We start from the raw sequence: 10,403 nt of genomic DNA, 5'->3' as shown, positions 1-10,403 counted from the left end.
TTACCATCTGCATCCACCTTAGACCTGCATTCTCTTGTCCAATGAAAGCCTTTGCAACATCTTGGGCTTTTTGAAGGGGGAACCTGGCTCCTTTTGGCCTCTTTCATAATCTTATTAGGACAGGTTGGTGACCAATGGCCCTGTCCCCCACAGGCCCAACATTTGCCTTTGTCCATCTTGGCCTGCAGCTGATGAGCAGCCAGTGCCTCAGCAAGGGCTGGGGCATGGGCCCAAGTGGTCCCCACATCTCGGCAGGCCAGAATCCATTCAGAGACATCCTTGTGTCTAACGGGTCCTATGGCAAGGCGACACTCTGTAAAGCAGCCTTCATATACAAGATCCTTGAACAAGGCATCGGCAGCTCCCTGATGACTGATCTTTCTATTTATACTTTGTTGGCATCTCTCAACAAAATCAGAGAAAGATTCACCTGATTTTTGTGTCAATTTGGTTAATTTGGTATCACTGCGAGTCTGCATACTTCGAAAAGCATGAAGCGTGCAAGGCTGTACTTGTTTAAAGTAGCGGGGAGGTCCCTGTGCTTGAGCTTGGGGGGGTCTCAAAATTGCTGCATCCTGCTAGAGCATCAATTCCAGTGTTTTGGACATTGGCATTTCTATTGCGCTCTGCCTGTTGTTCACATTCATCTTGGTAAGCAGCTAGCCTCCCAGTAAGCAGGCATTTTCCATCCACCTCCATGAGCAGTCCATTTCTTGACCCATCTCTGCTGCTGGATGCACTTCACTTCTGTATTGGTAGGCTGGTCACTTTTACTCTGACCAGCTTCGCTTCTGAACCTCCTTCTGCCCAGCCCTTTCCTACAGTCTATAAGGACTGACCTCTATAACAAATTCCTTAGCTGGTGGATCAGCTTCCTGGTTGAACCCCACTGAGTCAGAAACTGCACACAGAAACTTTGTACTTTTATCATTTGTTCCTTGCCATGAATTATTATTCAATTTTCAAATTTGGAATGTCTCTCTTGACCTTGATCCTCAGATTTCATTATTAGCAAGAAGTCTAATCTTTCTATAATTATTTAGTGTTCTTATTCTACTTCATTCCAAGTATATCTCAAAGTATAATCATACACTACTTAGTAATTTTAAAGCTCATTGTGCTAAAGATCCTTAGCAAAGCCATGTGGGATGAGCAATACAGCAGGTGGTAGTTAGATGTTCTCTTGTGAATTATATAAAACATATTTTTATACTATGTACTCTTTGGTTTGTTTTGTTTTCTGAGGTACTGCTGATTAGACCCAGATCCTTGCACTGCTAGGTAAGCATGTTACCACTGAGCCACACCCTTCAGCATCTTTTAAAAAAATATTTTACTTATTATTTTTATTTTATGCGTATTAGTGTATTGTCTGTATGTATGTGAGTGCACCCATGTCGTGCAATGCCACGGAGGTCAGAAGAGAGCTTCAGATTCCCCTGGAGCTGGAGTTAAGGTCGATTCGTAGCCACCAGGTGGGTTCTGGGAATTGAACCCAGGTCCTCTGCCAGAGCAGTCAGTGCTCTTACCTGCTGAGCCATCTCTCCAACCCCTCAGCATCTTTTTGTATCTTCTTAATAGGATTGTAGGTAAACAACCCATATGAATTCTTAGATATTTCTGAACAGTTAAGACATGTAGTTTGCTTTGTGCTTTCTAAGATCATGGGTGATAATTTTGTAGTTTAATTTTGCTTCACTTTGCTTATAATAGAAGGCAAAATATATATTGTCTACTTAAGAGTAGGGAAATGTTGTCAATTCTGTCATATCAAAGAGTTTATTAAGTAGACATGTGGAAAGCTTAAGCTAAGGCAAAACAACAACCAATGCAGACATTAATTGAGTGCTAATAAATGGAATTTAAAATTTTAATTCTGGGGTTGGGTAATGTAGTTCTGTTGGTAGAGTGCTTACCTAGTATGCACAGAGTTTTGAGTTACATCCCTAGCATTACTAAACATACCAGAAATGGTAGTCCATACTTGTAATCCCAGCACTTAAAAGATGGAGGCAACATTCAAGGCCATCTCTGAGGACAATCTGGAATGCATGAGTCTGTCTCAAAAATTTTTAAATTCTTCTTTCTTTTTTTTTGCTCTCTTTTGAGACAGTCCCAGCTGTCTGTAGCCCCAGCTGTCCTGGAACTCACTAGGTAGACAGGCTGTCCTCCAACTCACAGAGATCCACCTGCCTGTGGCTCCCAAGTGCTGGGATTAAAGGCATACGCCACTATGCCTGGCCAGATTTTTGAACTCCTAAGCTTATATTAGTGCTAATAGCATTATCATCGTCATCAGAGATTTAGATACTAGAAAACTGAGGCTCAGAGGGGAGAAACTATTTACAATTCAGAGACAATAAGCAATAGTAAGTCCTGTACCAAGGCTGTGGGACAGAAGTGCTTGTACCAGGAACAACTCCAGTCCAGCCTTTCTGCTTCACTCATGAAAAGTGAGAAGACACTCCATGGAGTCAGAAATCTGGGGGAGCATCAGACCCATGATTACTGTCTGAACTTGAACAGAAAACTTAAACTCACATATATACTTTACTGATTTTATTAATTAAAAAATGAGGTAACAGTTACACACACTTCAGGGAAGTGACGACATGACAATGTTGATAAAATACAAAGAATTTTATAATTGGCAGTTTTAAATCTTTTATCTATTATTTTTATTTTAAGTGTATGAGTGTATTGCCTGCATGCATGTAAGTGCTCCCGTGTCATGCAATGACCAGAAATCAGAAGAGGGTGTCAGATCCCTTGGAACTGGAGTTACAGATGGTTGTTAGTCACAATGTGGGTGCTTGGAATCGAACCAGGGTCCTCTGTAAGAGTAGTCACTCTTGCCATCCACTGAGCCATCTTTCCAGCCCCTAGAATAAGTTTTTAAAAAGACCAATTGGGTGCACTATCCACTATGTCTAGATTGAAGATGTATTGTTTAATTTAGAAATTTCAAAAATTTAGGTCATCCAAAATACGTAAAACATATATAAACAGTATATGAAATTTTCAGATAGAATTTGTAGATATTTTAAATATTTTTAGATATTTTTAGATAAAATATTAGATACCTTCTAAATATCTGATGATGAAAAAACATTGATTCAGCTTTGGTAAATATTTTTCATGGACTTATGAAAAATTTACAACAAGGGAAATGTTTAAATATTCATGACAAAGATACAAATACTACAGATAAAATACATTAAAAACTGTAGGAACTACTTTAAAATGTCAACAGTAGTAGGACAACAAATGTTTGTTTTTGTTTTATTTTCTCACTTTTCTACATTTTCTGTTACTTTTAAGACACAGCACGAGTTATATTGGAGAAATTGTGAGCAGCTTTTGAAAATGGTTCTCTGATGTTTATCCACGAGTGTGAATTCTATAATAAAATGATAGGACATGAATAAATCACATTTCATCTCATTGGTAAAGGTAAGCGTTATATTACCAAACTGCTTTTCATAAACTGATGGCACAGATTTTCCTCCCTTTTTTCCCTTTCCCTACAATTACTGCTAGGTGTAAAGGTGCTGCTATCTGTACAGCATTTCATTTTCTGCAGAGGACTGCATGCAATATTTATATATTATATATCATTACTTTGAAATCAGTTTATGATAAAGGGAGCCAGAACTCTTCTACAGGGCCACTTCTTTCTGTTTAAAGAGGCACCCTTTCACTCGAGTGTAGTAATGCCTATAGTACTTTAGCAAATAGCTATAAAACATGAAAACGTCCTCCTTTCTTGTATTAATCCATCAGGAAGCTTTCAGGGATTCTTCTTGTCTAAAATATTCATAGGCAGCAAAATGTCCTGAATGCCCTACAGAATTTGTGCAGAGCCAGGCAGATGATTGATAGTGAAGTTCTGTTCTGAGTCACTCACAGTATGTAATTCTATTTGTCTTGCCAAATATGGGCGAGCAGGCAACTCATAAAAGGTAAAGGTAACAGACACCGTATTTTCTTGCATTTAAAAAAGGACTTGGTGTCTCCACTTCACTGTGCTCCACTGAACAGAACAAATTTTTATTAAATAAAATAAAAGGAAGGCGAGCTATTCTTTGTAAAGTAGTATAAAGTTTTATCAGGCAGATGTCATTTATGATATTGTGCATCTCTTTGGCATTTATCTATGAGAGCATTTCTTAAGTAAATGATATACGAATGTTTTGTAATTAGAGAAAATATAGTCAGTGCCTAGAACAAGAAAGATATACAATGGACATTTAAAATGTAGCTCAATGGATAAAAGTCAGTTTCTATCTGGCAGTATTTTTTGACAGTAGTGTTTTGTAGGCAACATTCAGTTTTCCATTAGGTTGAAGTTAAAACTGAAATTCTGTTCAGGTTTATCTCAGAGTCAGGTAATGCGTGAGATGGGCAGCCTGCGATACTGCAACTGCTAGCTGGATTTAGCACTTTGAATGCCTCTTATTTTCTGAGGGCATGGTTCTGTCATTTACACTTGTGCACAAGTCCCTGAGTTTCAGCTGAGTCAGGACCTTGCAATTGAGTCTTCAGGATTTGCTTTTAGTTTTACATGCTTCAGTATATAAACCTTGATTGTTCATGACAGCTATTATGCCACTGTATAGCTAGAATGGATTGCAGTGGACAGGTTAGATAGAATAATTACTGCAGTTATAGTTTACCTTTCTGTAGTGAACATATCCTAGAAATGTAGAACTATAGCAACACTGTGAGAAAATGGATGCAATGGTTCTGTTTGAGCAGGTGGGGTCTATGAGGCCACAGTTCAACCAAGAATTGATTACATGTGTTAATTTGGTAAACTATAATCAATGAAGGAGCAGGGAACATATTTCAAAGTGCCTCCTTCACCTCCTCTTTCTTTTGGAAGCACCGGGAATTGAACTCAGGCCCTTGTGTGTGTTGAACCATCATTCTATCAATGAGCTAAACACCACACTTTATTTTATTTTGAGACAGGGTTTTGCCAAGTTGCCTAGGCTGATCTTGACTCGTCTGTAGCCCGGGAAAGTGATACTCCTGCCTTAGCCTTCTGAGTAGCTGAGACTGCAGTGTATACCACCACATCCAGCTGTGATTAAATTTTAAGTCATATATATTGCTTTGCACAAAGGAAACCAATAGATGTCACAGTACAGCAAAACTTCCATGATTTAGCATACTCGTTAAGTGTCTCTATTTCTGTAATATAGTCACTTTCAAATCTGTGAGACAGTCAATAAATTTTCTCAGAAATATGCCCACCAGGCAAAGGAAAACATTTGCTGACACAGATAAAGATGTATCCACATGTCTAACATGCCAGAAAACATCTTGTTGATTGTACTTTGTTGAGAGATTTTATATATTTTCCATTGAGGTGCTGAAAAGTTTTTCAGGCAACATAAGAGAAAAGTAGAATTTGTGGATCTTTAATTTTCTTAATTATAAAAATAGAAGCATATAGCCTCAAAAGAACAAATTGGGAAGCTTTAAAAATCTCCTACTTTCTTAACTTTAAATTATTTAGAATGCATTGTGAAAATACACATTTTTTGTTATTATTTTCAAATATGTTTATCATTACAGATGATATATATTCAATATTTTCATCTTTTCTAGCTGTTTTTGAAGATTTTCCTTAAGTTTGGCTTAATGTTTTTTATTCTTGTGATTTTTCTGATTATTGAAGAGAAATCTTCATAGTTACATTTAAAAAGGAACTCTTCCAACTATAATTGATATCCGGCAATTTTTATCCTTCTGTATTTGGCTTATTTCATTTAGTACAATGTCTTCCAATTTCATCTGTACCAGTTGTAAATAACAGTATTTCCTCTCTTATTAAGACTGAATAAGAGCTCATTGCATGTTTAAATACTATGATTTCTTTGTTCACTCATAGATCCATGGAAATTTAGTTTGTTCCACAGTTTGGTTATTTAATTCTACAATGATAAACAAAAGTGCTAGAGGGCAGGGAATCCTGGGTGATGCTGACTGAGTGTACAAATTTTAGTTGAATCAGTTCTGCAGATCTAATGATTACTATAGTTAATAATAAAATTTGCCAAGAAAATATATCTTAGGAGTTCTCTTCATGTTCACACACAGAAACAGGAACTTTCTAAGGCGATGTACATGCTAATTAGCTTGTTTATGGGAATTATTGCATAAGGTTTGTTTATACCAAAACACATCCTAAAACTTTCCTATACAATTTTTTTATTTGTAAATCAAACCTCAGTTAAATTGAAAATAAGCAGGCCACCAGAGAACTTCAGGAAGTTATTATTAAGAAATGTTTATTATATCAGGCATTCTTTTGGATATAGTGACACAAAAAGAAAAGAGAGCTTCTCTCTCCTTTTGGGTTCACATGATAATTGAGAAAGTAGATAATGACTGCATATTCTGATACATACTTTAATGGAAACAGGGGAGAGTGCTGATGGGTGGACATGGACAAAGCCAAGGGCCCTGGGCATGTGGGCAATTCTTTAGATACGAGATCTAGGAAATGTTTTGGGGATAGTGATATTCAGCTGAGCTCTAACGATGAGCTGGTGTCAGCTATGTGTGCAGAGGGCCAGAGAGGGAGACTAGACCCAAGAGGAGCAAATGCAAAGACCTTGAGGAGGAACAGAATTTCTCATGCAAGAACAGAAAGCAGAGGAGTGGCTAAAGCCAGGTGAGCAAGACGAGACCAGTGTGAGAGGAGGCTGCACAGAGAGATAGCAGCCATGCTAAAGTGTTCAAATTTTGTTCCCAGAACAGTGTAACATCATTTAAGGACTTTAAGCATGGGAGGAATAGGATCTGACTTAAATTTTAATAAAAGTTGCCCTTCAATGTACAGAATACATATTTAAGGAGTTTTAGGGAAAGATAAATGGAAGACAAATTAGGAGAGCAGGCTGAAATCATCCAGGGGAGAGATAACTTTTGCTAAGAATATAGGGGTGGCAGGGGAGTTGCAGAGCAGTGGACAGATTCAAGATATTTTTGAGGAAGAATGGACAGGTCTTTAACAGTGGATCTTGGAGTGAGGGGACTTGTGAGATAAAAGGTGCTGTAAAGTTGTACAGGATTAAAAGATGTGCTACTTGGTGTAGGCTTAATTTGATAATACAGAAGATGATTGTCTTTAAATGTTTGACTTTCTACTCCTAAGTCAACATGAACTTATTGGAGGAGCTCCATGTAATCAGAAAAATTAAGGGAAAAAAATGAAAAATAGTAAATTTAGTGGCTGCAAGGGCAAGTTTAGGAATGATCTGATCTCACATGTTAGCTAAGTGACCTTGGGAAGATTACTTTTCTACATCTCAGTTTCCTTATTTGGAAAAGTGTATCTACTGAGAGAATTGTGACTGGTCAGGCCATTTATGTGAAGGACTTGGTATACTGTTGCATCTGGTAAACTCAATTTCAACTATGATTTTTATGAAAATGGGCAGTTCAAAGCACCTCTGTAGATATCTGAGAACTAAAAAGTATGTTAATTTTCTATCTGGATATTTGATTTTATTTGGAGAGAATTACCTTTATTTTCTTTTTTTCTATTCAAGTGTAAAACATTTAGTTTATTCACATTTTTTGCAGAAATGAGCATGTCTTACAAATGTCTTGCTTACACATTAAATTCAAACACTATAGACATTTTTTTTTTGCTTTTAACTATGAATTTACCATTGAAATTCAATTTTTTTCAGCTTTAAAGAAAATGTTCACATCATCAGTCTTTCCTAATAATACACACTGGTCATTCACCAAGAGAACCACCAGAGAGCAACACTTAGTTTTTCTCTAGTAGCTCCATTACCTGTTATCCCAAAGTATAGCATGAGCTAACAGACTTAAAGACAGGAAGCTCAGGAAACTCTTTTTTATTGATGTTGCCACATGGAGGTTCTGGCAGCAGAGTGGGTCATTTCTGTCTGCTTCCATGGCTGTCCCTCTGAGGGGTACTTCAGAACAGGAGCCACAACCATGGGAGGCATCCTCATTAGTACTGCAGCCATCATCAATTAAAAGTCGTCCTTGGCAAGGATCATCTCTCTTCCCTCCTGTTTGTTTGTAGAGAAAGTACCAGTTTTTAAAGGATAACTTGATTTGGAAACCTGTTTCAATGGCTGACAAGCAACAAATATAAACAATATGTAAAACAGTAAAAAACCACATACTGTAATTAGTATCTACAACAATAAAAATAGCATTTTTGTTATTAATATTTTTTACTCAGTCTTTATGACTTGAAATTACACATATAATTTGCTTATGTAGAATAAGTGTTATATTCATGTTTTATTTCAGTTGCTCTGTTTTATTTCTCCTAATTCGGAACCTAAGAACTGAGGAAGTGAGCGTGCAACCCAAGAATTGCATTTGGGCCTTAGATTGTGAAAGGAGTGACTGGAGTAACTGATGTGTTAGACAGGAGTTACCTAGACAGAGAGTTCTACAGAATATGTGGAGCTGCATACAGGTAGCACTTTCATGTCTGTGTAAGGAAAATAAGCAACCCTGAAAGGTAACTTCCCCACTATCTCCTGACATAATGCAATTATTACAGTAGCTCTGTAATTGAGTACATGCTGAATTTGGGTCATACAATACACTAAGACAGGGGTGCAGAGGGTTAGCTGAGTTCGTGAAGTTCTCCTCACTAACAGTCTATATAAAAGGGAGCTTGATTTTCCCACTCTTCCATTGCCCAACATGGACTTCTACTTTGAAACTATTTAAGGCTGAGCAGCAAAGCAGAACCAGGTATGGGCACGCTCTGTGCAGTCATGAATCTAGTTATGACATTTATTTTCTAAACTGAAAATTGCTGATCATAGGTTCATTTACTTGGATAAATGATATAGTGAAAGTCTATATGAGCTGTTAGTTTAGTGGACAAGTTTCAAATGAGAAGAAATATATGTTTCTGCCAGTATCTATATCAATCAATCTCTATCATATATCAAAATAAATTACAAGTTTTATAAATATAAATTGAAGACATTCAGGGTTATGAATATACCACATGGACTTTAGCTGACAGCTAGGGTTTCCTTAATGGAGAACATTTGGAGTACCATTGGCCTTTTGTTTTCCTGAGTAGGGCATATCAGCTGGAGGATTCTGAGCATCTGAGTAGGAAGCAGGTTGCTGGGGCTGTGAGAGAATTCTTTGTTTCTTTGCAATGAAAGGTTACTTCCCCACTGTCTTCTGACATAATGCAATTATTATATCAACTCTGTAGTCAAGTACATGCTGAATTTGGGGCATACAATATATTAAGAAGGAGTGCAGAGGGTTAGCTGAGTTCGTGAAGCTGTCCTCACTAACAGTCTACATAAAAGGGAGGTTGAGTTTCCCACTCTTCCATTGAGAACTACAAAGGCCATTCTCACTTATGAACTGTACAGCCTTCTCCAGTTTTTGACATTTGATGGACATTGCAGAATGATTTACTGAAATATTTATTGAAATAGTTTTAGAATGAATAAGAACAAGGTAGCTGAAGAGTGGACAGTATTCCTCAGAATTTTGGAATATAAATATGCCCATGTTATTATCTGAGCAAGTGTGTATGTGTATGTTGTGTGTGTGTGTGTGTGTGTGTGTGTGTGTGTGCGTGCGTGTGTGTGTATTTTGAGCTTTAAAATAACAATGAATTTTAAAATAAATTCCATTTTTTTTGTAGTTTAATAATAAAATTAGAAAGCCAGTACAATGGTAATACTTAAATCTCTAAATTGGATTACTTCCATATGATTTCTTAAGTCTGCTTCTTTTCTTTCATGATGAAAGGATCTGTTTTATAATGGTTTTGAGGGTGGGTTAGAAGAAAAGTCCTTGGCTAATAAGGGCAGAATAAGAACTCACATAACTATTTCTATTACTGGTAGATGGCATTTTAATGGAAGACCATGTAATGATGAGTGTGGCTCGCAGCTGTTCTTTTTCTTTGTAAAGCAAATTCCAGGGATCTTCTTCACAAGTGAAAATAAAGAGGAATTAAATCAAGGCTATTTTTTCTTTTTCTTAATTTTCATTCATACTCCTTTTGGCTATATTGATGAAATAAATAGATTGGATTCTAGATGATTTATTAATTTGACCCTGATCAATGTGGATTGCTGCAGGACTGGATAAGCTGATGAGGAAAGTGACCAAAATGAATGGATATTGAATAGCCAAATCTACATCATCTACCATAGCACAAACTTTTCTGTTCTGAACTATCTATTTGGCAATGAAGCACATAGTCTTAAAGGGCAAAACTCTTTTTCTTAGTCTCAGAGATATCACAGTTTTAATTCTTATTGTCTTTTCATGTCTCAAATAAAATGGATTGTTGTTTGAAACTTTTCATCTCCTGAAACAAAACTAGAAATACTGGGGTTGATATAATC

The 10,403-nt window shown here is 36.8% G+C and overlaps 1 pseudogene; it reads right to left on the bottom strand.

The window, feature by feature from the left end:
- The window catches only part of LOC103751166, a 31,274-nt pseudogene extending 21,719 nt beyond the window's left edge, over positions 1–9,555 (bottom strand).
- Positions 9,556–10,403: the final 848 nt, after the last annotated feature.

Source organism: Nannospalax galili, unplaced genomic scaffold, assembly GCF_000622305.1.
Source record: "Nannospalax galili isolate Female #2095 unplaced genomic scaffold, S.galili_v1.0 scaffold787, whole genome shotgun sequence".
NCBI classification, from domain to species: Eukaryota; Metazoa; Chordata; class Mammalia; order Rodentia; family Spalacidae; genus Nannospalax; species Nannospalax galili.
This window is presented reverse-complemented; position numbering and strand designations above follow the sequence as displayed.